The following is a 27,739-nucleotide window of genomic DNA, read 5'->3' as shown; positions in this document are numbered from 1 at the left end:
TTCCTTCAGGTCAAGCAGTGCTTTTGACTCCTCATTGAGTTGGTGTAGGTCAATAATAGCATCACTGCCAGAAATATTACATATATCTTTCATGTGCGTGTTATGTTTATCAATTTTAGGAGCTGCTTGATTTTTCAACTTTTTTTCAGATTTAACATGCATTCTTTTATCAAACGTTTTACGTTTTTCTGCTCTCAGAAGTGATTTTTTTCTGTTTGCGAGTCAGCACCACCACGGGTGCCTCGTCGCTGATAGCCTCCATATGGGTGAGCACCATACATTCTTGTGGACCCACAACCTTCTCAGTTAAATCAATGAGGTCAGTAAGGGCCGAGGGACTGTCAAGGTGTTCCTTACCATTTTGAGAGCTTGAACACTGCATCCACTCTTTAGTGGCTTGTTTAGTCACTGAGGGAGTTTGAATTGAAGCAAGCTCCTTAATTTTTTCATTAATTCTTCAATTCGGGTAGTATTGGTGGCAACCGTTTGGGGTAGGAGCAAGTTAGCCCGACACCTGAGGAAATACTCAAATGGGGTTTGTGCGCAGCCAACTCAGCACAGGACTTAGTTTGAGTAGCTATTGTCTTTATATCACCCAACTTGGTCTGCTTTTGAGAAAGGGTGAAAATTGTATCATAGGTAAATAAAAGACCTTCAATTTTATTTAGTTTAGCAATGACCTCCATCAGGTAAGATTGCATCACTCTTACTTCCCAGTGGGTCTGTTCATGCCCCTTATCGAGTATATTAAGGATTTGTGTAATAATTGGAAAGGATTCAACACTAATTGGCTGACCAACAAGCCTAGGGGCAGCAGGGAACCCAGGAGCAACATTATCCGGACCACTATTGTAGGGTGGAAACTCTTCGACATGATCAAGTAGACTGGATCGCTCACCAAAGTGTTTGTTTGTATTTGCAGTAATCGGAGAGCTAGATTTCTGTAAGACTGGACCAGCTATCTCCTGTTGCCCTTAAGTGGCACTCTCAAAGGTACCCCACCCTCCACAGGCCCATCATGCCCACAAGGTGCATTAAAGGAGTAGTTTGGCAGATTATTAAACAAAAAAACATTCTCAACCCCATATTTTCTTTCAGTGTCTGGGGTAGATGGGCCATGAGAGAGCCTAATACGCTTTCCCCATTCAGCTTCAATTGCAGGGGCAAGCATCGAGAAGTCAGATATATGATTGGAAAACATTCGAGAACCATCTTTCTTCTAATCTCATCTCTATCAAGATTATCACCAGATTGATCAAATTCACTTGCCCAAGCTCCTTGCACAATGTCATTAGCTTCTTTGAGGGTGAACGTCACTGGTGGTTTCAAGGTCGTGTTCATCATTGAACAATGAGAAACACTGACATGTTCACTATCAGATAGCGGTATGCTAGAGCACACCTCAGGGGGAGTGTCGCTTAGAGCGTGTCCCATTTCACCTGGAGGAGAACCATTTCCCAGTTGCCCTGATCCATTGTTAACTAACACCATTGCTTGGGACACTTGAGCACTGGTATCGGGCGGGGGGTAGGTTGTGTGCACAGCCACCATGCTATTAGTGTGCGTACCTAATGCTTGTGATTGGTTCAACAGCTCAGGGGAGTGCTACATTAGCCATTGGCTCGTAAATTGTAGAAATCACTGGCGCGGACAGCGGGTCACTTTCTGTCAAAGATACCCCATCCGCACCTTCATTCTCAAAGGAATTCACCAAACCCCCCCAGAGTCGGAGTTCATAGATGACATGTTTGCAGTCTCTCCTGCCTTCTCCTTGTTGATAGTGAGCTTTCTCCCACTTCTTGGGCCGTTTACCATGGCCAAAGTTTCCACAATCTACTTCAATTGAATATGGAACTGCCCCAATTTTTAGCTTTATACAAAAACAAACAAACAGCACTCTTGAAAGGACACGACTATACAAGTGGAGAAAGCTAACATGACTCTCCAAAGCCACAAAGACAAATAAACTTCACCAGAACAATTAGAAGATATAGGACAAGTTAGAAATACCTAGTGACTTCACACGGTGTACTCAATGCTTCGTGGGTCAGGCCAGATATAAGTAAAGCAGGGCCACACCTCACACCCTTCCAACCTAACAGCCCAACACTTTCAAGGCACTTCCAATGCACGTACCCAATGCGTATGTGCCTTAGTGTTTGTAGGCTTCCTGGGAGGCGAGTGGGCGGAGCTTTAGCCCGCAGGGGCTCTACAATTAGAGGAAAGAAAAGTCTACGTTAGCACATGTAATGCTCACCTGGTATCCACGGGGACGTCACTCAGCCTGTTCTGACCTCTTACGACCTCAAACCCTTCCCTGGAGTCTACTCGACTGGAGACTGGGCCTTGTTTTCTTGGAAAGTGTGCTCTCCGTCCTGCTTTCAGTACAGGGGCGCGTTGATTGATGCAGGCTCGTTGCTGCCTAGTTACTTCACTGGCAAGAGTCCGACAGGTAAGTATAATGAGTCTTTTGAACAGTTCTCTAACTTCGTTCCTTTCCTTCCTTAGATGATGGCCGATGTCCGGGGATGGCGACGTGCTGCTGAGATGAGTAGCGCTGAAGGTGAGTGAGAGCGCGATGCGCAATGCGACCCTTTCTTATTTGTATTGACTGAGTTCTTTTTCTGTGTCTTTTAGGTGCTGCAACATTTTCAGCATGGATGCTGGTTATGAAGAAGAACTGCAGTGAGTAAGCGCGGTATGCAGCGCCTCTAGATGTTTCCACGCTAACCTGGAGTGTATTTTCCCTCTTGCAGATGGATGAGAAGTTCCGGAGACAGAGTTCCCCCAGAGCGGCTGGGATTCAGGTAAGCGTTTGAAGCTCGTACAGTCTTTAAAAATAAGCGAAGATTTGCCGAATGCTTACTAATCCCTTTTGTCTGTTCTTTTCCCTTTTCCTTAGGAAGCGGCGTGCCGGGATGGGAATGACACCGCCGAAGATGCCCGCAGAACAGGAGGAGCGATGAATGATGGGCAGAAGCGTCGCAAGGTAAGGCTGTTCCTAACGGTGTTCTTGTTCTTGCAGGAGCTGAGCGCAGAAGAAAGATGCAGGCCTACTGGAGACCGATCCGAACACGGTGAGTGTCACGCTGCAGGTGCAGAAAACACAAAGCATGTTTCTCAACCTGGGCGTGGCTTAAATAGTCTCTGGGTATCTCAGGTGTCTCTGGGCTGAACCACACCCAAAAGACTAGACTGCACATGCAGTTCTGGGAACTGAAATATGTGGGGCATCCATCTTGTCCCCATCAATGCACTACAAGTCCAATCCCCAATGTTATCCTAAGGGAGTGAGTGAGACTGGTGCCACAAGCACCAAGTCTGACTCCAAGTGGGTCTTTGGAGGGATGGAGAGGCCCTTGAGGGCCATGTAGGTGATCGTGGCCTTGCTCCAGCCTGACATCTTGGAGGGCTGGGGACATGAGGGGCAGGAATCATGACAGCACTCCCCACCCAGGGCCCCTCTCAAGGTGGCTCTTCTGTCTGGTTTGTTTGGATGGTTTTGATGAAATCGTCTAAGCAAGCAAGGTGCATGGATGTACTCACAAGGCTCCCATGTCCTGTCTTGTGGACCATTCCCCTTCCAGTCTACTAAGTAGTATAATTTGGATCTGACGTAATTTGAATCCAGGATGTCCTTGACTTCGAATTCTGGCTCCCCGGCGACTTCTACTGGCTGTGGTGGTGTTGCTACCCGGGTCCCAGGTTGAACAGGTTTAAGGAGAGACACGTGGAACACAGGATGAATCTGCATGTTTGACGGCAAAGCTAGTCTGACCGCCACAGGATTTATCACAGAAGTTACGGTGAATGGACCCAGGTATCTTGGACGGAAAGTTCGGGTTCCTTTAATGGACACGTGTTTAGACGCCAGCCGGACTTTGTCTCCCACTTGGTAGTTCGGGGCCTTTGCTCGGTGTTGATCAGCAAACTTCTTTTGGCGATTCTTAGCTTGAAGTAGGTGTTCAGCTGCCCTTTTGAAGGTTTGAGAAATGGTTGTGTGCAAGGTTTTGACTGCTGGCATTTCCAGGGTTGTAGGAACGTCCAACTCAGAAGTACGTGGGTGACTGCCATACATGGTATAAAAGGATGTCTGCCCAGTGTTGGTGTGTAGGGAATTATTATAAGCATATTCAGCTATCCATAATAGGTCGAACCAGCTTCCTTCAGCTTGGTGTAACATGCAACGCAGATACTGCTCGAGCGTCTGATTTGTCCTCTCAGTTTGACCATCCGTTTGGGGATGGTGACTGGTGGATAGCCGGATGTTGATCTGGGCCATAGAGCAGCATTTTCTCCAGAAGTTAGATACGAATTGTGTACCTCGGTCTGAGACTAAAACTGAAGGAAACCCATGGAGCTGTACGATGCCTTCAAGAAATACCTTTGCCAGAGTGGAAGCATTTGGGAGCCCCTTAAGAGGAATGAAATGTGCCATTTTTGAAAATAGGTCCACAACCACAAGAATAGTGTTAAACCCTTGACTGGGTGGTAAGTCAGTAATAAAATTGAGGGACAACGTGTGCCAGGGTGCTGGTGGGATTTCCAATGATTGTAATAGCCCAGCCGGTTTCTGCTTGGATGACTTGTTTTGAGCACACACTCCACAAGATAGGATGAATTGGATAATGTCTTTACGCCACGTGGGCCACCAATAATTTCGTTTTACCTTGGCTAGGGTTTTAGCGATTCTGGGGTGGCCCTCGATCAAGGAATCATGATAACCGACATGACTTGTTCTCGTAGTTCTTGGCTTGTTAAGAATAACCGATTCCTGAAGTAGGGCAACTGATCTTTTATCATGTAATGTTCTCCTTGTGCACTCCACGCTTGTAATTGCTCCGGACTCATCAGGTTTTGGATTTCTTCATGTAATTCTTTCTGAGTTATGGTTGCTGTGATTCCTAGGAGCTTGTCACTCGGGATGATTGCTATTGGGTCAGGGGTCTGATACCCTTGCTCTTCCACCCCCATACGGGAAAGGGCATCAGCCTTCCGGTTTTTCACCCCTGGTCGAAATGTGATCACGTAGTCATATTCAGCAAAAAAAAGAGCCCAACGTAGTTGTAGTAAGGATTGGGCCTTTGCCATTTTTAGGTACTGGAGATTCCGGTGGTCAGTTATTACGGTGATTGTGTGCCTGGCGCCCAAGAGGTAGTGCTGCCATGCCTTAAAGGCTGACTTAATGGCCAGGAGTTCTTTGTCTGTGATAGCGTAATTGAGTTCAGGGGGGTGAATTTACGCGACCAGAAGGCAACATGGTGTAACTGGCCCGTTTCGGGGTCCTTTTGTGAGAGGACGGCTCCCATAGCCATGCTTGAGGCGTCCGTTTCCACCAGGTATGGGAGATCAGGGCGAGGGTGGCGTAAGATTGGGGCAGATGTGAATTTTGCTTTGAGGTCCTAGAAATCTTCCTCGGCTTCTGTTGTCCACTGGAACTTTTTTTTTGCTTTTCCTTAGCAATGACGTGATGGGAGGCACGATTTGCGAAATTCCTGGGATGAACCGGCGGTAGAAGTTTGCAAAACCCAGCATACTTTGAATCCCCTTGAATGAATTTGTGGATGGCCAGTTCAGGATAGCATCTACCTTGTGTACATCCATTCAGATTCCATTCGGGCTGAGAATAAAGCCCAGGAATTCCACCTCGGAGACGTGGAATGAGCACTGTTTGAGCTTGGGGTAGAGCTGGTGTTGCCAGAGTTTCTCCAATACGGATCGGACGTGTTTAAAATGGTCCTGCTTTGATGCGGAATATACTAGAAAATAGTCGATGTACACTAGAGCACAGACATCAATCAATTCCATTAGGACATCGTTCATGAAGTATTGAAATGGTGCAGGCGCGTTGCAAAGGCCAAAGGACATTACTTGATATTTGTACAAGCCGTATTTGGTGCGAAAAGCGGTTTTCCATTCGTCCCCCTGTTTACACGAACAAGGTGGTATGCCCCCTTCAGGTCTAGTTTTGTGTAGATTTGGGCATCTTTGACTTGATTAAGCGATTCAGGGATCAGTGGCAGGGGGTAGCAGTTTTTTACAGTAATCTGGTTCAGTGCGCGATAGTCGATGCACGTTCTCAAGTCCCCCTCCTTTTTTGGTGCGAAGAATAGAGGACTGGCTGCTGGAGACTTCGAGGGACGGATGAACCCGTTGGCCAGGTATTGGTCAAGATAGGCATCAGGTGCTGGTTTTCTGGTTCCGTGAGTGCGTAAATTCACCCACAAAGGATTTGTGCGCCGGGTATCAGGTCGATTTGGCAATCGTATGGTCTATGCGGTGGCAGGGTATTAGCCTGTTCTTTCTGAAAGACATCTTGAAAGTCCTGGTATTCACTTGGTAGGGTGCCGATTGCCACAGTCGCAAGCGTGGAGGTTCTGGTGTCTATTGGTTGTTTCTCTTGGCGATAACATGTGTGGGCGCAAGTCTCTGGAAAGGCCAATTCTTTTGCTCGCCAATCGATTTGAGGATTGTGAGCTACCAACCATGGCATTCCCAAAATCAACCGGAACTGTGGTGCCTTAATGAGGTTGAAAACGATAGATTCTTGGTGTCCATCCTGGCACAGAAGGGTTAAAGCTGCAGTGCATTGGGATACTGGACCAGAAGCTATTTCCGTGGTAACATTGTTGGTGGTTGATTTAGGGCGTAACGGAAGCCCCATCTTTGCCGCAAGATCCTGGTCGATGTAATTCCCAACGGCTCCACTGTCAATGTACACTCCTACTGCGTGCATCCGAGATGGTTGTTGGTGATTGATCAAGACCACAGATAGTGCAAAATGGGAGGTCGGTAGTTCACTTTCTTCGCTCGACAAGTGGACCCCTACACTTGCCGGGCTGGGGAGTTTTCCGATTCCTTGATGGTATCTTCCTTGTCCGTGGCCCCTACCGTCCTCCTCGGTGGCTTCACAGGGCACTCTTTAAGGAAATTACCTGACCTTCCACAGTACAGACATAACTGCTGCTGTCTCCTTTGATCCCTTTCCGCTTTATTCAAGGGGGTTCTGACCCCTCCCGATTTGCATTGGTTCTCCTGAACCTTCCGTTGTGCGGGCAATATTGTCCTTTGAACGCACATACATAGGGCGAGGGTCCGGTCTGGTTCGATCTGCTCTTCGGTCCTGCAACCTATGATCCAGTTGAACAACAAGGTCAATGAATTCTGAGCAGTCTTTCGGGGGGGTTCACTACTTGTGCGAGAACATCCTTGAGCTCCCCCGCAACCCCCGATGAAATAACGTGGTTCTCTTCTCCACTGGCCATTCTGCTTCAACTACGAGTCTATTTAACGTGGCTATGTATGTTAATAGGTCTTGATTCCCTTGGCGTAGGGACAGAAGTTTGTTGTCTAATGCCTGCCCATGAGTACGACGGGCGAACAGCTTTTCCATCTCCTGCTGAAAGCCCCTGAAGTCATGCAGCAAAGGATCGTCCTGGGCCACAAAGGGTACAGACCAGTCCGCAGCGCTACCACTCAGGTAGGATAGCACAAAAGCGACCCGTGATTGGTCATTCGGAAAGGCCCCTGGTCTACAAAGGAAGTGCAGGTGGCACTGGTTCATGAACGTTGCAAACCTCTTGGGATCCCCTGTAAATTGTTCGGGCGGGGTCAAGGGAACTGCCCCAGGAAGGGTTATCTGAACGGGATTGGCTGATGGTGCTGGCATCGAGGGCACGTTCCCGGCAATGGTGCATGCCCTGCTTGTGACTGGAGAAGTTGCTGGCTTAAATCATCAGTGCGTTCTTTGGCTACTATCAGCTCTCTCCTCAGGGTGTTGGTCTCCTGCCTGTCTGCATGTACTTCGAAACGTAGCTGCCCCAACATGTGGGCTAACTGGTCGGTTTCTGGCATTTCCATGACGCCCAAGTGGATTTTGACGTGAGGCTTTGTGTTCTGTAACGCTCACCTGGTATCCACGGGGACGTCACTCAGCCTTTTCTGACCTCTTACGACCTCCAACCCTTCCCTGGAGTCTACTCGACTGGAGACTGGGTCTTGTTTTCTTGGACAGTGTGCTCTCCGTCCTGCTTTCAGCGCAGGGGCGCGTTGATTGATGTGGGCTCGTTGCTGCCTAGTTACTTCACTAGCAAGAGTCCGACAGGTAAGTATAATGAGTCTTTTGAACAGTTCTCTAACTTCGTTCCTTTCCTTCCTTAGATGATGGCCGGCATCCGGGGATGGCGACGTGCTGCTGAGATGAGTAGCGCTGAAGGTGAGTGAGAGCAGGATACGACCCTTTCGTATTTGTATTGAACTGAGTTCTTTTTCTGTGTCTTTTAGGTGCTGTGACGTTTTCAGCGTGGAAGCCGGTTATGAAGAAGAAATGCGGTGAGTAAGAGCGGTATGCAGCGCCGCTAGATGTTTCCACTCTAACCTGGAGTGTCTTTTCCCTCTTGCAGATGGATGAGAAGTTCTGGGGACAGAGTTCCCCCAGAGCGGCTGGGATTCAGGTAAGCGTTTGAAGCTCGTACAGTCTTTAAAAATAAGCGAAGATTTGCTGAATGCTTACTAATTGTAACGCTCACCTGATTCCCGCAGAGGCGCTGGTCTTGACTGGGTGAATGCCGTATCTTCAAAGGTGATGTGTAACACACGGTTGGCTCTTTGGGCTGGACCTCTGTGCACTGTATGTCTGACTCGAAGAGTAAGATGTCTGCAGATAGAAAATATGGGATTAATGAACTGGGGTTATTGGGTGCCTCTCTCCTCTTCCCTTTCTCTTCTCCTGTAGAACCCCAAAGGTTAACACCCTCACCTTAGGTAAGTGAACGCCGAGCTCTCCATCTGCCTCGGGGCAGGGTGCCGTAACCAGTTTCTTCACTGGATAAGGGTGCAGGCCTCTTGACCTCAGAGGACTGCTGTCCGTCGTTAACTGCACGAACGGTAAGTTCTGGGCACTTCAAATGTCTTAAAAGTCTTTTGTAATGATATCTCTTGTTTTGCAGGGTTCCGGCGATGGCGGATGGCGGGCTGATGAGAGTTGAGGATCGAACCCGCATGAGGAATAGAAGCGCCTGGAAGCACGTAAGTAAGCGCTTGTAGCCTGCTTCACGATGCGCACTAACTGTACCTTTTATCTTGCAGGTACAAGTTCGGAGCTTTAGAGAAGCTGAAGGGTGCTGGAATACCCACTGGATTCGGCGTGGGAAGGAGTAATGGCACGTGAGTAATAAAGTTGCCCAATGTCTTTAAACGCACCTTCTTTTGTCTTTCAGATGCGGGATGCAGCGCCGAAGGCCTCCGGAGCGTGCGAAGAGCTGGTAAGCTTTTGTCTTTCAGATGCCCGAATGCAGTGCGAAGACCTCCGGAGCATGCGAAGAGTAGGTAAGCCTTTGTCTTTCAGATGCCGGAATGCAGCGCGAGGCGTTGGTGACAGCCGATGGACCAGGTAAGAGATGCGCTGCCACTGAAGACCGTAGTGCTAACCTGTTCTTTCTTTGTCTTTACAGGTGCTGCTGAAGACTGGATTCCAGGATGGTAAGCCTTTGTTCCCTTAGGCCCAGGATCAGAAGCAGAAGACACGATGAGCGTTCTGCTGCAGAGAATGCAGAATAACGCAAAGCAAGATTCATCCATCGGGTGTGGTTTAAATAGCCTCCTGTAGTGCTTAGATGTCTCCTTTCACAGCCACGCCTAGGTAAGAAAAGAGTTCCTGCTTTCCAGAAGAGTTCCAGTGTTCTGAACCTAGGGAGTGGCTCCTGCCCCACCCAACAGGAAAAGTAGTCCCAAACAGAAGAGGATCAGGGGTTCAACTGGCAGGTAAGTAAGCAGCATGGTCTACTGCAGGTAAGTCCACCCAAGCATTATGAGCCCGGCGCTTCCAGCGCTGGGACTGGGCATCTTTATGAGCCTGGTGCCACTGGCGCCAGGACAGGGTCCAAAAGGTCCCAATTGGGACTGGCTGGCACTCGGAACCGGGGTTATGGGTCTGCTTCCAAGGGAGTCGGGCAAGTCCTGATCTTTTGGAAGCAGAGATCATGACAGCACCCCCCCTCAAGGCCCCTCCCAAACCGGGCTTCTCCGGGGGTTTGGGCTTGTTAGGAAATGTTCGATGAAATCTTTTGATTAGACGAGGCGCGTGGACATATTCTGCAGGTTCCCAGGATCTTTCTTGGGGACCGTAGCCCTTCCAGTCAATCAGGTAAAATAGTTTAGATTTGGAGATCTTGGAATCCAGGATGCTTTTGACTTCAAACTCGAGTTCTCCATCAACTAGAATAGGTTTTGGAGATGTAGTTAGTCGGATTTGAGGTTGCACGGGTTTTAATAGAGATACGTGGAAGACCGGATGTATCTTCATGTGAGGGGGCAAGTCCAACTTGACCGCTACTGGATTTACTATGGTAGTGATGGAATAGGGACCAAGGTATCTTGGGTTGAATGTGCGTGGTCCTTTCAGAGGTAGATATTTGGTGGATAACCAGACTTGATCTCCTACTTGATATTGGGGGGCTTCCTTCCGATGTTGGTCTGCTCCTTTCTTGTATTGTTCTTTAGCCCTTTGAAGGTGAGAAACGGCTTCCTTAAAGGCTTGGGTGATTGTAGAATGCAGGTGGTCTACTGCTCGTGTTCCAAGATCTTGGAGTGGATCCAACTCCGAGGTTCGAGGGTGACTACCGTATAAAAGAAAAAACGGGGTCTTCCCAGTTCCCGAGTGGACAGAGTTATTGTAGGCATATTCGGCTATCCAAAGGATACCTTTCCAAGTTTTTTCAGTTTGTTGTAGCATGCAGCGCAAATACTGTTCCAGAGTTTGATTGGTCCTTTCGGTTTGTCCGTCGGTTTGAGGGTGGTGGCTGGTCGAAAGTCTCACATCAATTTGAGCCGACCGACAGCAACTTCGCCAAAAATGAGAAATAAATTGACTACCTCGATCCGAAATTAGAACTGAAGGAAAACCGTGCAGTCGGACGATGTTTTCGAGAAATTCTCGGGCCAGAGTTGCTGCTGTTGGTAAGCCTTTGAGTGGAATGAAATGCGCCATCTTGGAGAATAGGTCCACGATTACTAGGATCGTATTGTATCCGGAGCATGGAGGTAGATCGGTGATGAAGTCCATAGAAAGCGTATGCCAAGGGCGAGGCGGGATGTCAATAGGGCGTAAGAGGCCGGCTGGTTTTTCCTTTTGACTCTTGTTTTGGGCGCATACTCCACAGGACATTATAAAGTCTCTGATATCTTTTTTCCAAGACGGCCACCAGAAGTAGCGCTTGATCTTTTCCGAGGTCTTGGTCATACCGGGATGTCCTTCCATTAAAGAATCGTGATAACAAGAGATTACCTTTTTCTGTAAATCTGTGCTGGGCAGGTATAACCGTTCTTGGAAATATAATAGGTTGTCCTTCACCGTAAAGTCCTTTCCCTGCAGATGCCAATTCTGTATGTCTGCTGGAGTTACCAGTAGCCTGGCTTTATCCTTAACTTCCTCTATGGATTGTGTGGCGATTACACCCAGAATTCTTTGTTCGGGAATGATAGGTACAAGTTTAGGATTGATCAAATGTTCTTCCACTCCCATCCGAGAAAGGGCATCAGCTTTACCGTTTTTTGTACCAGGTCGATAGGTAATTATGAAGTCAAACTCGGCAAAGAATAGTGCCCAACCGAGTTGCCTAGAGGATTGAGCTTTTGCGGTTTTCAAATATTGCAGGTTTCGGTGATCTGTAATCACAGTAACTGTGTGTCGGGCCCCCAGAAGATAATGCCGCCAAGCCTTAAAGGCGGACTTGATAGCTAGAAGTTCCTTATCAGTAATAGTGTAATTGATTTCAGGAGGCGAGAATTTGCGGGACCAAAATGCCACGGGATGCAACTGATTGGTTACTGGGTCCTTTTGTGATAGAACTGCCCCCATGGCAAGGCTCGAAGCATCAGTTTCAACGATGTAGGGGAGTTCTGGGCGAGGATGTTTTAAGATCGGTGCAGAGATAAATCTAGTCTTCAAATTCTGGAAAGCTTGTTCCGCCTCGGTAGACCATTGAAAACGTTTGTTTTTCTTTAACAAGGCGGTGATGGGCTGGACTATTCGAGAGAATTCGGGGATAAACCTGCGGTAAAAGTTAGCGAAGCCTAACATGCTTTGAACACCTTTTACGGAGGATGGCGATGGCCATTTGAGAATTGCATCGACCTTCTTTGAATCCATACGCACTCCGCTAGATGATAATATGAATCCCAAGAATTCAACTTCAGTCAAGTTGAAAACACATTTTTCCAACTTAGCGAAAAGTTTGTGTTGACGCAATCTCTCGAGGACCATTTTCACGTGTTTCCGATGTTCAGTTTCCGATGAAGAATAAACGAGGATGTCGTCAATGTAAACAACAACACACACATCTATGAGCTCTCTGAGGACATCGTTCATAAAATATTGAAAGGCGGCCGGGGCATTGCAAAGTCCGAAGGGCATGACCTGATATTCAAATAGCCCATACTTGGTGCGGAAGGCCGTCTTCCATTCATCGCCCTCTTTTACTCGTACCAAGTGGTAGGCTCCTCTAAGATCCAGCTTTGTATATATGCATGCTTTTCTGACTTGGTCCAGGAGTTCAGGGATCAAAGGTAACGGATATCTATTCTTAACGGTGATCTGGTTCAGGGCGCGATAATCTATACAAGTTCTAAGGTCCCCTTCTTTTTTTGGAACGAAGAACAAAGCTGAGGAAGCAGGGGACTTGGAAGGACGAATAAACCCATTCGCTAGGTATTGATCCAGGTATTGTCGGAGGTGAAGATTCTCAGGCTCGGTGAGGGCATAAATTCTACTACAAGGAGGAGTAGATCCAGGTATCAGGTCTATCTGGCAGTCATAAAACCTATCAGGAGGTAGAGAGTTAGCCTGATCCTTCCGGAAAACATCTTGGAATTCTAGGTATTCAGGAGGTAACTGAGGAGCCTCCGAGGAAATTGCTGCCAGTGCAACACCAGGTCGAGGGTGACAAGTAGAGACACATTCTGGAAACTGAACCGTTCTTGCTCGCCAATCGATCTGAGGATTGTGCTTCTCTAACCAAGGAATTCCTAGAATAATCTGGAACTGAGGGGCCTTGATCACATCGAACACGATCTTCTCATGGTGTCCATCTTGACTTATTAGCGTCACTTCTTGGGTGGTATGCGTTACTGGTCCGGAGGCTATCTCCGTACCATCCACCGTAGTAATGACGTCCTTTACAGCCTTTGGACAAAGAGTCAGATTCATCCTCAAAACCATTTCATGATCCACATAATTGCCGATGGCACCGCTGTCGACGTAAGCTTCAATCGCATGTAATCGATCCAGATGTTCAGGGCTAATGAGGACCATAGGTATCACGAAATGCGAGGTCACGGAACTGGTTTTAACGCTCGGCAAGAGGACCTCTATTCTTGTCGGGCGAGGTCGTTTCCCTGCTCAGAGTTTGTGACCCTGGTAACTGCAGCTCCTACTGCCTTCTTGGCTGGTTTCACCGGACAGTCACGAAGAAAGTGCCCCGAGTTTCCGCAATAGAGGCATAATTGCAGCTGTTTTCTCCTTTCCCGCTCCTTTTGTGTTAGTGGTCCTTTCAGGCCCCCTATTTGCATGGGTTCCCCGGAGTCTACTCCTTTGGTAGGAGTTGGTGGTTTGGAAAATACTCGAGCATCAAACTTGGAACGATCGGCCTTCCTGTTCTGCAGTCTGTGGTCAATTTGAACGACTAAGTCAATATAGTCCGAACAGTCTTGCGGGGGATTCACTACTTGGGCTAACACATCTTTGAGCTCTCCACGTAGACCTCTATAAAACAGCGTAATCCTTTTGTCCTCAGGCCATCGAGTTTCCACTATCAGTCTGTTGAAAGACGCAATATAAGCCAAAAGGTCTTGATTACCCTGTCGCAATGAAAGGAGCTCATTGTCCAAGGCCTGCCCCTGTGAATGTCTTGCAAACAGTTTTTCCATACTGAGCTGAAAAGCTTGAAAATCATGGAGAACCGGATCATCTTGATTAACTAGAGGGATCGACCAGTCTGCCGCATTGCCACTAAGGTACGAAAGCACGAAAGCTACCTTAGCTTGATCAGTTGGAAAGGCTGCTGGCCGGCATAAGAAGTGCAACCGGCACTGATTAATAAATACTGCAAACCTCTTTGGGTCACCAGAAAATCGTTCGGGCGGAGCCAGAGGTACATTCCCAGGTAGGTTGATCTGCACTGGGTTCGTAGAGGATGTTGAAGGAAGATTTGCCCCTGATGCGGGCAACAGAGTTTGTCCGGCTTGTGACTGTAGCAATTATCTAGCGAGATCGTCTGTTCGCTCCTTGGAAATAATCAGTTCCCTTCTTAGAGCATTCGTTTCCTGACGGGCTGCATGCACATCTGCTCTTAGTTCCCCAAGTAACTGGGCTAGCTGGTCGGTATCCGAGGTTTCCATAGCGCCTGGGTGGGAGTTTTGCGATAGGCTTTGCGTTCTGTAACGCTCACCTGATTCCCGCAGAGGCGCCGGTGTTGACTGGGTGAATGCCGTATCTTCAAAGGTGATGTGTAACACACGGTTGGCTCTTTGGGCTGGACCTCTGTGCACTGTATGTCTGACTCGAAGAGTAAGATGTCTGCAGATAGAAAATATGGGATTAATGAACTGGGGTTATTGGGTGCCTCTCTCCTCTTCCCTTTCTCTTCTCCTGTAGAACCCCAAAGGTTAACACCCTCACCTTAGGTAAGTGAATCCCGAGCTCTCCATCTGCCTCGGGGCAGGGTGCCGTAACCAGTTTCTTCACTGGATAAGGGTGCAGGCCTCTTAACCTCAGAGGACTGCTGTCCGTCGTTAACTGCACGAACGGTAAGTTCTGGGCACTTCAAATGTCTTAAAAGTCTTTTGTAATGATATCTCTTGTTTTGCAGGGTTCCGGCGATGGCGGATGGCGGGCTGATGAGAGTTGAGGATCGAACCCGCGTGAGGAATAGAAGCGCCTGGAAGCACGTAAGTAAGCGCTTGTAGCCTGGTTCACGATGCGCACTAACTGTCCCTTTTATCTTGCGGGTACAAGTTCGGAGCTTTAGAGAAGCTGAAGGGTGCTGGAATACCCACTGGATTCGGCGTGGGAAGGAGTAATGGCACCTGAGTAATAAAGTTGCCCAATGTCTTTAAACGCACCTTCTTTTGTCTTTCAGCTGCGGGATGCAGCGCCGAAGGCCTCCGGAGCGTGCGAAGAGCTGGTAAGCTTTTGTCTTTCAGATGCCGGAATGCAGTGCGAAGACCTCCGGAGCATGCGAAGAGTAGGTAAGCCTTTGTCTTTCAGATGCCGGAATGCAGCGCGAGGCGTTGGTGACAGCCGATGGACCAGGTAAGAGATGCGCTGCCACTGAAGACCGTAGTGCTAACCTGTTCTTTCTTTGTCTTTACAGGTGCTGCTGAAGACTGGATTCCAGGATGGTAAGCCTTTGTTCCCTTAGGCCCAGGATCAGAAGCAGAAGACACGATGAGCGTTCTGCTGCAGAGAATGCAGAATAACGCAAAGCAAGATTCATCCATCGGGTGTGGTTTAAATAGCCTCCTGTAGTGCTTAGGTGTCTCCTTCCACAGCCACGCCTAGGTAAGAAAAGAGTTCCTGCTTTCCAGAAGAGTTCCAGTGTTCTGAACCTAGGGAGTGGCTCCTGCCCCACCCAACAGGAAAAGTAGTCCCAAACAGAAGAGGATCAGGGGTTCAACTGGCAGGTAAGTAAGCAGCATGGTCTACTGCAGGTAAGTCCACCCAAGCATTATGAGCCCGGCGCATCCAGCGCTGGGACTGGGCATCTTTATGAGCCTGGTGCCACTGGCGCCAGGACAGGGTCCAAAAGGTCCCAATTGGGACTGGCTGGTACTCGGAACCGGGTTTATGGGTCTGCTTCCAAGCGAGTCGGGCAAGTCCTGATCTTTTGGAAGCAGAGATCATGACACTAATGCCTTTTTTCTGTTCTTTTCTCTTTTCCTTAGGAAGCGGCGTGCCGGGATGGGAATGACACCGCCGAAGATGCCCGCAGAACAGAAGGAGCAATGAATGATGGGCAGAAGCGCCGCAAGGTAAGGCTGTTCCTAATGGTGTTCTTGTTCTTGCAGGAGGTGAGCACAGAAGAAAGATGCAGGCCTACTGGAGACCGATCCGAACACGGTGAGTGTCACGCTGCAGCTGCAGAAAACACAAAGCATGTTTCTTAGCCTGGGCGTGGCTTAAATAGTCTCTGGGTATCCCAGGTGTCTCTGGGCTGAACCACACCCAAAAGACTAGACTGCACATGCAGTTCTGGGAACCGAAATATGTGGGGACATCCATCTTGTCCCCATCAATGCACTACAAGTCCAATCCCCAATGTTATCCTATGGAAGTGAGTGAGTCTGGTGCCACAAGCGCCAAGTCTGACATCAAGTGGGTCTTTGGAGGGATGGAGAGGCCCTTGAGGGCCATGTAGGTGATTGTGGCCTGGCTCCAGCCTGACATCTTGGAGAGCTGGGGACATGAGGTGCAGGAATCATGACACACGTAGCATTCAGACGCTGTAACTAGCGTAACACGTATAGTGCACAACCCAGCCCAGCCCACACCCAGTAACCCACACCCAGTAAATCGACCTACAATACACAAAAGTGCGAGCTTAATAACAATAACCAAATCTGCAGTGACTCTGGTAAATGCAGTCCACGGAGTCCAAATCACAGTCCAGGAAAATAAACAGCCGGCATTTCTTCTCAGCAAGAAGCAAGATGCCTTCTTCTTGTCCTTGCAGCATCCGGTCAAAAACCAGGTCCAACAGCGTGGGAGCCCAACCACCCAACACTTTCAAGGCATATTATCTGACCTCATTGGCTTGTCTGACCTCATGCCCTTCCAAAGAAAGTGTAATAGCGAAAGGAACAACCCCTCCAAACATGGGAAGTAGTATGTGCCTGTTGTGGTTTCCGTATAGCTGCACTAAAGGACTTAGCTGCCGATTTAGATGTCCAAAGCTTTTCCAGACTCTCATCAGCCTTGCTACCAAAGAGATGAGACAAATCAAAGGTCAGGTTCAATAAACGAGACTGAACATCAGGCACAAAGCCAGACTTCCTCAGGCAAGCAAACCTGCTCGTCACTGTACTAGCTGCCATGGCTCTGCTCACACTGTCGTCTGAATCTAGCCCAGATTGTAATGACTCACACAGCTTCTTTGCTGTCTTTAATAATGTTCTGGAACCCTTCGCTTTGCTCTCGATCATGGATGGGTTCTGCAATCATGGATATGAAGTCCCATACGATGTAAGGGAGTAGTTTCTTACCTATAACTCTATTTCTAAAGCGTTGGTATCTTTCATGGATGAACATGCTGTGAATATTCCCTGTCGCCAGGCTGGGAATTCCTGGTTACATTAATTTTGTATTTTTCCTATGGAAAACGTTTGACACCTTGAGTGTCCCATCGACATAATTGTGGGTGCTTTTGGTCCCCACCAATAGGACGTCAAGTGTATAGCTCCACCCCAGCAGCTTCCCCTCAGATTTTAAACACTCCAGCTGGAGGATAACCCCCCTGTAGAGGATGTTTGCCTGGAGGGGAAGGCTGGAGGGCGCATATGAATCCATGAAATATAACAACGCTGGGGAAATGGAGGTACAGATAAGAAATTACTCCCTTCTCCAGCCTTGGAGCTTTCATGGATTCACATGCTGTGAATAGATTTTATAGCAGTATACATGCCTGGAGGAGAAAAACCATGCAAACAAAGATTAGAAACCTTTGCATCTTTTGCGGTCATGCGAGAAGTATACATACATAAGTAGAAGAAAAGCACCCCCAGAAGCAGCGGGGCTTACCTTACTGGAACAGCTGTTGAAGGACTGCCCGTCTCATCTGCATGTCTTCTGCGTGCTGTTGGTGTAGGCAGTAGTGCCTAGTAAATGTGTGAGGCACCGCCCATGTTGCCGCCTGGCAAATGTCTATGATGTGCACTCCCGACCAGAGAGCTGCCGGGGCCGCCGTGGCCCTAGTAGAATGTGCCTTGGCTGTGGCCTTTGCATATCAGAATGAAATCACTGAGGATATCCAGCGTGCAATGCCTTGTGTTGTGATGGCTTTCCCCTTGTTTGAGGGGCTAACAGCGATAAAGAGCTGTCTTGCTGCTCTAAATGATTTTGTCCGGTCCAGATAATATTGTAACGCCCTTTTTACATCCAGGAATTGCAGAGCTCTCTCCGCTGGGGAGGTGTCGTTCTGAAAGAATGTAGGCAGGATGATAGTTGCATTCTTGTGAAATTCAGATGATACTTTTGGAATGAAATGAGGATTGGTGGAGAGGATTGCATTGTCCTTCGCAAATCAGAGATACAGAGGGTGCACCACTAAGGCTAGTTGTTCAGAGACCCGTCTGGAGGGCGTAATGGCGATTAACAACACCACTTTCCAGGTCACAAACTTGATGCGGGCCGAAGATAGAGGTTCAAAAGGGTTTTCATGAGACCGGCTAGGAGTAGATTTAGGCTCCATACTGGTGGAATTCTTTTCTTTGGAGGAAAAGTGTGAAAAACCCCTTTAGGAAGTGTTTGAGCAGCCTGTCGGTGTAGAGGGGAGGAGTCCCTCTTTTTCTTCTGAATCTGGAGATTGTAGCCAGGTGTACCTTTATCGAGGAGATCGCAAGACCTTGCTTTGCCAGTTTCAGTAGATAGGGGAGAACTTGCTGAGGTCGTATGGCCAGTGGTTAAAGGTTAGGTTGCAGCATACACCAGGTACAGAACCTTTTCCATTTCTGGTTGTAGAAATTGTTAGTGGACAGTGCTCTAGCTGCGGCCAATATGCGCTGGCAGTCCTGCAGGATGTTTAGGTGGACGAATTCGGCGTAATCAGGAGCCACGCTGTCAGCTTGCGGGAGCCTGGGTTGTGATATAGAATTGCACCGTTGTTCTACAATAGGAGATAGGCGTGAGACCCCACATGGATTGGATTGTCTGCCAACAGTTAAAGGAGGTCCAAGAATCAGGTTTATCTGGGCCAGTACAGTGCCACCAGAATTATCTTGCAATCATAATTGTGGATCATCTGGATTGTCTTCCTGATGAGAGGGAATGGAGGGAACACAATGCGAAGATGCCGGCCCATGGGAACGAGAATGTGTCCCCTTGAGAGCCGGGGTGTGAAATCCTGCTCTTAAACTCCTTGCACTGCTTGTTGCCCTGCGTGGCGAAGAGGTCCAGAGGAGGATGGCCCCACGCCAAGAAGATTCTGGATATTTGGTTGTTGTGCAGTTGCCATTCGTGGGACTGCGTCAAGTCCCTGCTGAGGGTGTCCGCTTGTTGGTTGTGTATCCCCGGGAGGTGGAATGCTTGTAACACAATGTTGTTGTGAATGGACCAGTGCCAAATGTTATGTGCTTCTTGAGACAGTGTGTTTGACCTTGTTCCGCCTGGCTTGCGCGGGTAAAACATTGTAGTGGCATTGCCCGTGCGGATTCGCACTACTGAATTCATGATTAGGGGAAGGAAAGACTTCAGAGCCCAATGGACTGCACGCTGCTCCAGGACATTTATGCAGAGGGTGAATTCTTCGGGAGTCCACAGGCCTTTGATTTGGTGCTTGCCAAGGTGTGCTCCCCAACCCACCAAGGAAGCATCGGTTACGATAGTGAGATGGTGAGTGGGTTCTACAAGGGACATCCCCTTCGATATGTTGCAGAGGAGTGCCCACCATTTCAGTGACTTTGAGTGAGCAGGGTGATGGTTATCTTGTCTGACCAGGACCTGTGTGTCTGGGACTATCTGGTAGCTAGAAATCATTGTACTGGTTGCATGTTTAGTCTGCAATTGGGTATTAGTGGAATGCAGGACAACATGGTCCCCAGTAGAGCCATGTATTTGCGCACTGTGATTTGTTTGTTCGTAGTGAAGGAATTTTTTAGGGTTATTAATTGTTTCATTGTCGGTTGAGGGTTTGATGAGGCTGTGTCCTGTGAGAAATTGTGAAACATTTTGATGGAACTATGCAAGATTTGGCGTAATTGATTGCAAATCCCTATTGTTGGAGAAGAGCTTCTGTTTGTTTCAGTGAAACCGTGGTTTCTTGATATGTTGGACCTCGAACCAACCAATCGTCTAGTTATGGGTAGACGTGGTAGCCCTATTTTCTGAGGAAAGCTGCCACTGGTGCTAGGCATTTGGTGAAAGTCCTGGTGGCTGATTTGAGGTCGAATGGAAGGACTCGAAACTGGTAATGACTTTCGCCGACCTTGAATCTGAGATACTGTTGGTGTCTCAGATGTATTGGGATGTGAAAGTAAGCGTCTTTCGGGTCTAAAGCTGCTAGATACTCGTGGAGTTGTATGGCCTTTATGACGTCTTGTAGTGTGACCATTATGAACCTTTGTTTTTTGATGTTTTTGTTTAACTCCCGTTAACTTTTGTAAGTCCAGGATTGGACCCTCTTCCAATCTGGCTTCTTTATGACGAAGTATCTTGAGTATACCGCTTTTCCCCCTCGATGGAACTTTTTTGATTGTCCATTTTTTTAACATTTGGCGCACTTCCTGTTTTAGAACTGGAAGGTGCAGGGGTGACACCTTTACGGGAGGTAAGGGTTTCTGTGCGCGCTTGAACTCCAACAGGTGACCGTGCTGGATGGCATCTAGCACCCATCTGTCTTTTGTAATTGTTTGCCACTTGTGGTGATGAACCGCCACATTACCTCCCACCAGTGTGCCCTTGAGACAGTCATTGCTGGGCCTTCTTCTGTCTACCTCTTTGAGAGGTGGCAGATCCGTGTTTGTGTTGTACTTGGTGATACACCCTGCTGTGCTGGGAGGACTGGTAGTTCCTTCTATATCCCTGGGAGTAGTAGCAGGATCTGCTGTAGTTCTTGTTTTCCCTTGAGGACAAGAATCTAGATTGACCTGAGGCATCTCGAAAAGGAACAAAAAGACCTTCTGCCCTGTAGGGCTGTTAGTGATCTAGCAGTATCAGAGTCTGCTTTCATTGTTTTAAGGGATTCATCGATTTTGCCAACAAACACGTTCTCTCCCTCAAACAGCATGTCAACAACTTTATGTTGCACCTCCTGTCTAAAGTCGATGCAGCGTAGCCATCCTTGCCTTCTCAGGACGACCCCATTAACAATGTGCTTGAATCACGTTTCTGCAAAATCCACTGCAATGTTGATACTGTGGTTTGAGGCCTCCTCACCTTCAAGTACCAGTGTCATGGCTTCTTTTTGCTGTTGCTCTGGGAAATGCTCAAATATAGGAGCCAACCGGTGCCACATTTCTTGGTCGTAGCAAGCCACTATTGCAAGGGCATTGGCCGCTTTAACTGTTGTTGCCCCGATGGTGAGCACTTTTTTGCCAAAGGCATCGATTTTCCTGCCTTCATTGTCCGGGGGAGTGGCACACTTGTGTTGTGTACGCTCCTTGCAACCTGCTGCTGCTGACACTACCAAATATGGAGAGGGCTGTGAGGTTAGACATTTTGGTGTTGTATCTGGTGCCTTACATTTCTTATCTAGTCTCCCTTTTAGTTCCGGTTCCGAGAAAGGGTGTTTAAGGGTCCATAGCCCTTCTTGCCATAAATGATCTAGGATGGGTATAGAAAACACAGCCTTTCTGCGCATACCCATTTGATCAAAAAGAAAGCAGTCTTTCTTTTCCTCTGCAGCAGTTAGACCAAATTCCTGGCACGCCTTGGATACCATGGCATGGAAAGCACCAATGTCGTCTGGAGGAGAGGGTTGTGCTGGACTAACCTGTGTATCCTGATCCGAGTCATCCGTATCCCAGGTATCGTCTCTGCAAGCAGAAATTGAAGAGGCGGTAGAGCTTGTGTCCCCTGGAACTAAGTCTTGATCTGTATCAACTAGTTCCACCTCTTCTTGCTCGCCTATTCGCAGGCTATCCCTTCTTGGAGGTGGAGGTCTAGGTGGAAATTGGTTTCTATGTGCCAAACGTGGACGTTTGGCGCAGTCCCTGGACGAATGCCCTTGATCCCTTTCTTCTTGCTGACCTGGTATATCCTGGTCATTCCTGCATAGATGGAACCCCTGTGGCTGAGGAGGTGGGAGCTTGGCTTTGAGTTGTCCCAGCAGTGTTTGCAGAATGGAAAATACCTACAGGGAGAGTAGAGATTGCAGGTTTAAAAGGGGATATGATGGTGTTATACCTCCAGTTCCCGATGGTGTAGATGGAAAACCAAGTGATACATTATGTAGCCTTAGAGGTGTTTCTTGCCATCTTGATTGGAGGCGACCAGACGACTTGTCCTGTACATGAGGCTGGATCCTGCATTCTTCAGAATCGGAATCCATGACCCGTGGGCACTCCTTTCTTGGAGGCTCAAAATCAGATGTTATCTCATGCTGTAAGATTTCATCTGGCATGATGTTGGAGTAGGTTATAGGAGACACACCTAGAGGAGGTTGCTGGGCTTCACAGGATCCTCTGTTGGGGTTTTTAGAGTTCCTTTACTGCAGGACAGGATGACATATTGTCCTGATGTTGTTGTTGGATGGGTAGTTCCGTATGAACCGTGGCTTCAGCCGTGATAATGGTTGAACGGGTTGCGGGAACTGCAGCCTCACTCTGAAGTATTGAGTTTTCTCACAGTCGACGAGAGGATCGTCGATGAGTGATGTCCCGATTTTGTCGTCGAAGTATGTATCATCAACAATTTCGTCGTCGGAGGATGCCTTATGGATGACTCTTGTCCAGAGGACGATCTGTGACCTTCTTTAGAAGTGTGAGACTCTAAGGACGAATGGTGTTTCTTTTTCAAGGACAATGATGGGGTCGTCGTGGACGATTTGGACTTGTGTTTATCCTTCTTCGGCAAGGATGTTCTCGAATAGGGGGAGGTCGACTTGGTCAACAGGCGTGAACACATATCGGTCTGTTTCGATGATGGTGTTTTCGTCGACAAGACTTTGGACAACTGTTTAGACACAGACCGGGATCCTTCACTGCTAACTGGCATCTTATTAGCAGGAGATTGGGGGTGTGATGCGGTCTTATCGTGGCTCGTCAACGATTTTGGCTCACCTGTTTTTTGTTTTTTCGTAGGCCGTTCTTCAGACCTGGATCTGTGGCTTGATGGCGAACACCTAGAGAGGGTGGTAGCTCTCCCACTCCTTGATTCGCCTGCTTCTGACGCTGTGTATGCTCCTTCGTTAAGCCAACAAATCTGTCAACGGTTTCTGTCTTTCAGGGTTTTCTGTTATAGAGGGGGAGCAAAGTACCCCCCTCCAACTGCCCCACCTCTATTAACTATAGAGTGGGAACCAAAGATTGTGATGTATGCGGAACTGTTAAACCAGCAAAGAGCAGAGCGTGGACTCTGTGCAGTACCATAAGAATACCTGTACCTAAGAGAATCTGGGAGGCAAGGTACCCATTGAGAAAACCGTACCTACATGCAAGACAATATGATGGCCATTTAAATGAGATTACTGAAGAAGCAGAGCCGATAAAGGGCAAAGATGAATGGTGACATCACAACTGAGCTGAATTGACACACACAGAAGAGATCCAGAGACCAGAGAATGCAGAAAGTCTATAAGGCATCAAGAAGGCACCAAGGATAATTGACATCTTGGGATCAAGGTGAAGAAACCTATGCCACAGAAACAGATGAAGATATTAAGCTAGTTTAAACATATACAGATGCAACAGAAACGCAAGCAGCAAAGTAATCTTGAAAGCTAGCCTCAAGCTTTATAGTAAATATGTTGCGGCATGCGCCAATATATATAGATGCATATGGCCAAGTAAAAGATGGATGTTTCCACTACGCATTATAAAGCAGTGCTGAACATTAACAAGAGGGCCTCACTTTAATGCGTCGCAGTTAAAAGCAAATTAACTGAAATCTCAGCAGAAGGAGTTGAAGGAGCCAAGAAGCCAAGGTCTTATCAAACAGGAATTGACTGACTTTGGATACAAATTGTGTGAAAGAACAGAGACTCCTGTTCAGAAGGCTTGAGCAAAACAAAAGACGTCAGAGGACTATTAGAAAATAATATTAAATACACAAAAAGGCTCGATTTCATGGTGTCCAGTCACGTGGAAGAAGGAAGTTGGACGATCGAGGTGGTCACACCTACGCACAAGGGCAGGCTGTGCCTACACTCCTTAGAAATTCTAAGAGCACAGTACAAACTCAAGGCCAAACTTCAAAGTACTAACTGACACTGGACCATTGAGGTGATGATGGATTAATATATTAATTGGTAGGAAGCTGGTGTTAAGAGGAGCCCACTAGCACCTGGATGTTCAGTCTGCATGCTGCTAATTAATAATAATAATGTAATTAATAGACTAGGTGGAAAAGTACTGACGGGGGTTAGAAGCCAACTAATTGTAGAGGACAGCGTAATTAAGGGTCCTATAGTTTGTGTAGCCAATGGAAAGTCGCATATTTAGTGACGTGTATAGTGGCCATTTTGAGGGGAGGGCTTAGTTGCCCCACCTGATGTTAAGTACCCTATCACTCTTCTTCACGGTTCTATACTGATATGGAACTTATACTTAGATATTCACTTAGAGCCTATCACTTTCCTCAATAGGTTTTGTAGGTCAACACGTCACTGATGAGGACTTTATATTATATAACCTCAGTTTCTAATAAAATGAGTCGAGTAAGAGGATCCAGCGAATGTTGTATTACCTGTTTTAGACCTTTGATATTAAAACAGACTCCCTTTTGCCAAACTACCCGATTCCTCTTGATTATTGATGTATGAATAAAATCTGCATCCCAATCCATCTCCAGGGTATTGCTACTCATCTTAAAGGGCTGGGGCAACCCAGTTCACTGTGAGAAACCCTGACAGATTACACATTCCTAAGGAGAATGGTTAGGGTAGAGGCAGTGTAAGCAGTCTACATGCCTGTCACCTTCGTAGACGTTCTTTAGGCCGCAAGTCCCACAGGGCATGAACAAGGATTGTTTAGCTCCAACGGTCTCCATGTTCGTAAACAGGACCGTAGATGAGTCATCAGGTTGCTCTGGTAAGAGTATAAATTGAAAAATATATATTTTGTGTGGAAAGATTATTTCTCTTTGAAGAGAACAACTCAAGGAATCGCACCTGCTAGAAAGACGGTTGAAATCTGAGGGGAAGCTGCTGGGCGGAGCTATACACACAATGTCCTATTGATGGGGACACTCAAGGTATCAAACTTTTTCCATAGGAAAAGTACTACATTAAACTAACTGGGGATTCCTAGCCTGATGACGTGGAATATTCACAGCATGTGAATCCATGAAAGATCCAATGCTAGATAAGTACATTTTTCCAGGGCACAGGTACTTCAATGCCCTGCTACTGGCAGAAAATGCCATGCTACTTAGCTAGAGTGTTGAATCTGAGTGGCTGCCTATACCACCAAGCTTTCGTGAGTGGGATGCTTGGATAGGAAATTTGGGTATGCACTAGATGGTTTATATTTCCTAGAGAGATTTTTGTTAACTGCCTGGTTTGTATCCAGAGTTTCCCAATTTGCTATCACCCCTTTTTGCAAAGCAGAGTGGAAGGGTAAAACAGGATCCTTCTGTGGACCCTTGTCCAAAATGTCAGTAAGATCATCCTACTGAAAAGCTGCAGCAGGCCTTCCCAATACCAGATATTTAGTAACTCTATTCATGAGTGATCTATAAGCGGCCTATGCATACTCTTGAGGGATCTCAAGGAATCAGACACGTGTTCTATTCTTGATTCTTCAGAAATAAGAGCCTCTGGGACATTTGGAGTTCCATATTCAAGTCCAAATGGAGGAGTGTCCTGATCACAGGACTCAAGTTCCTCAAAAATGATTAAATTGGCCCTCATTAGGAGTGAGCAGGTCTGGAAAAAAGTGCTGCTAACAACGTTTACCAGCACCTTTTCCAGACTGGCTCACTCCGTGTCTGCGGGTAGAGGATGTGAACTACTGGCAGGCCTGACCTGCCAGTAGTTCAGGTCCCTACTGGCAGAAGCCAAGGCACTGTCACTAATGGTGCCAGTGGTTCAGTGTTCCCATTCCCGTGGAGTCCAATGGGATTCCACAGGAATGGGAACCTACCGTTCCTCCGCTGCCTGTAATATCCCAGTATTACCGGGATACCGGGTAGTGGAAACGGTAAGCCAAAGTTTGCCTGTAGCATAATGAGGGCCATGGACTTGAAAAAGTATTTTTTAGGTAAAGGTTTAAAAACCTTCACAAGTTCCGTCAACGACATCGACGGCTTCCACATCAAAGAACTCGACCCGTGACTCGAAGGAGTCACAGAGGAATGAGGTTTAGGCCTCTCCTAGACTCAAGGCTTCAAATGCACTCGAGAGGTCGATGGTTTAGAGCCCAGGTTAGAGGGTGCACAAGCTATAGCCTTGGAAGATGCCTTTTCGGCTTAAGGAGGCACAAGAGGGTCATGTGACGTTTTCGTTTTTTCAGAAGAAGCCGGATTCCCGTCTCGAAAAATGATCAAATTTGGAGACAAAAAGTCTCCCACTTGGCCGTAGAAGCCGACTTACATGCTTTCTTGTGCTTGGAGAGGAGTCAGAAGACGTCGAGCTCCTGTGATGTCTATCCTTGGCCTTCTTATGAGACGAAGACGAGTGATGGGAACCACTACGAGATCTCAAGCACTTCTTGGAACGCTTTCTCAGTGGCAAACGTCCCCTCGAAGTTCTCTCGTCGGAGGATCTCCTTTTAGAAAGAGTAATTTATGGGGATTTATGCTGAGGCCTACCGGTAGTGAGTTACCCCTTCCACACTTTAAGCGCCTTTCCTGTCGTCAACTGACAGGAACAGCAGTCCTATGTCTTGTGCTCAAGCCCGAGACACCAAAGACAAACACAGTGTGGGTCCGTAATAGACATCTTGGCCCCACAGTCTCTGCATGTTTGTCTGCAACAAAGTAATCTGTATCATATCTGCTGCATATGTAACACTGTATCATTCTCAAGACCACTTCTTTGGGCGGCTTTTTTGTAACCCTTAATTAAGCCTTCTTACGCTCCGTTTACAGCACCTCGATGCCCGCGGCTGCAGTGCGCTCTACAAATACAAATAAATAAATAAATCATTACCATTCAGATGCAAGAAGCCAGCAGGACTGGGTTTGGCTGTCACTTCCTCCAAAGTATTTTGGAATTGGGCTTTTTAAAAAATGTATTTTGATGCATTCATGTTGACGTCTTCAAAAATAATTATATTTAAAAAATGATTCACAGAAAAATACTAATAATTAGTGTAAACAAATACAACACACTATGACTAGGATGGTTTCAGAAAGTATGTCCAGTGATCAAGCAGCACAGCTGTTTGGTAAGGTAATAATGAACAGAAACAGGTTGTGCTACCATTTTATTTATTTTCTGAAGATTTTGTGTTCGGTTTTGGGTCACGGATAGTTTTCCATAACTTGCAGAGCACATTACACTTTTTAATTTCCTATCAGTGTATCTTAATAAAAATGGGTGCCATGCTTTGGCCCACCTTTTGTAATTTCTTACCTTTCTTACAGTACATTTGAATTTTGAGATTTTGTGGCTTTGGGTTTAGGGTCTACCACTGAAATGGAGAGGATAACTTCCGTTAGAGTGCTTGATATTGCCTCTGTCCTCTTACAATGTGTTCGCAGCGTGCACCTTTTAAGATGGCTAATTTCTGTTGATCAAGGAGGGTGAATGTCTCTAGGCTCTGATTGCGGTGCCAAACATTAAAGGCTGTACTTAAGACAGTACTCAATGAAAGAGATTAATTGCAGACCTACAGCGACAGGAGGGTATGCACAGCTCAAAAGGGCATTGGT

At 47.3% G+C, this 27,739-nt stretch overlaps 1 protein-coding gene across 1 annotated transcript in view; it reads right to left on the bottom strand.

Annotated features, from left to right (window-relative positions):
• LOC138525550 (uncharacterized) overlaps positions 1–27,739 on the bottom strand; it is a 1,931,438-nt gene that overhangs the window by 1,099,082 nt on the left and 804,617 nt on the right. The window lies entirely within an intron of this gene.

Source organism: Ambystoma mexicanum, chromosome 7p, assembly GCF_040938575.1.
Source record: "Ambystoma mexicanum isolate Mex_15411 chromosome 7p, UKY_AmexF1_1, whole genome shotgun sequence".
NCBI lineage: Eukaryota > Metazoa > Chordata > Amphibia > Caudata > Ambystomatidae > Ambystoma > Ambystoma mexicanum.
The sequence above is the reverse complement of the archived record's forward strand: the minus strand, read 5'-3'. Positions and strand labels throughout refer to the sequence as shown.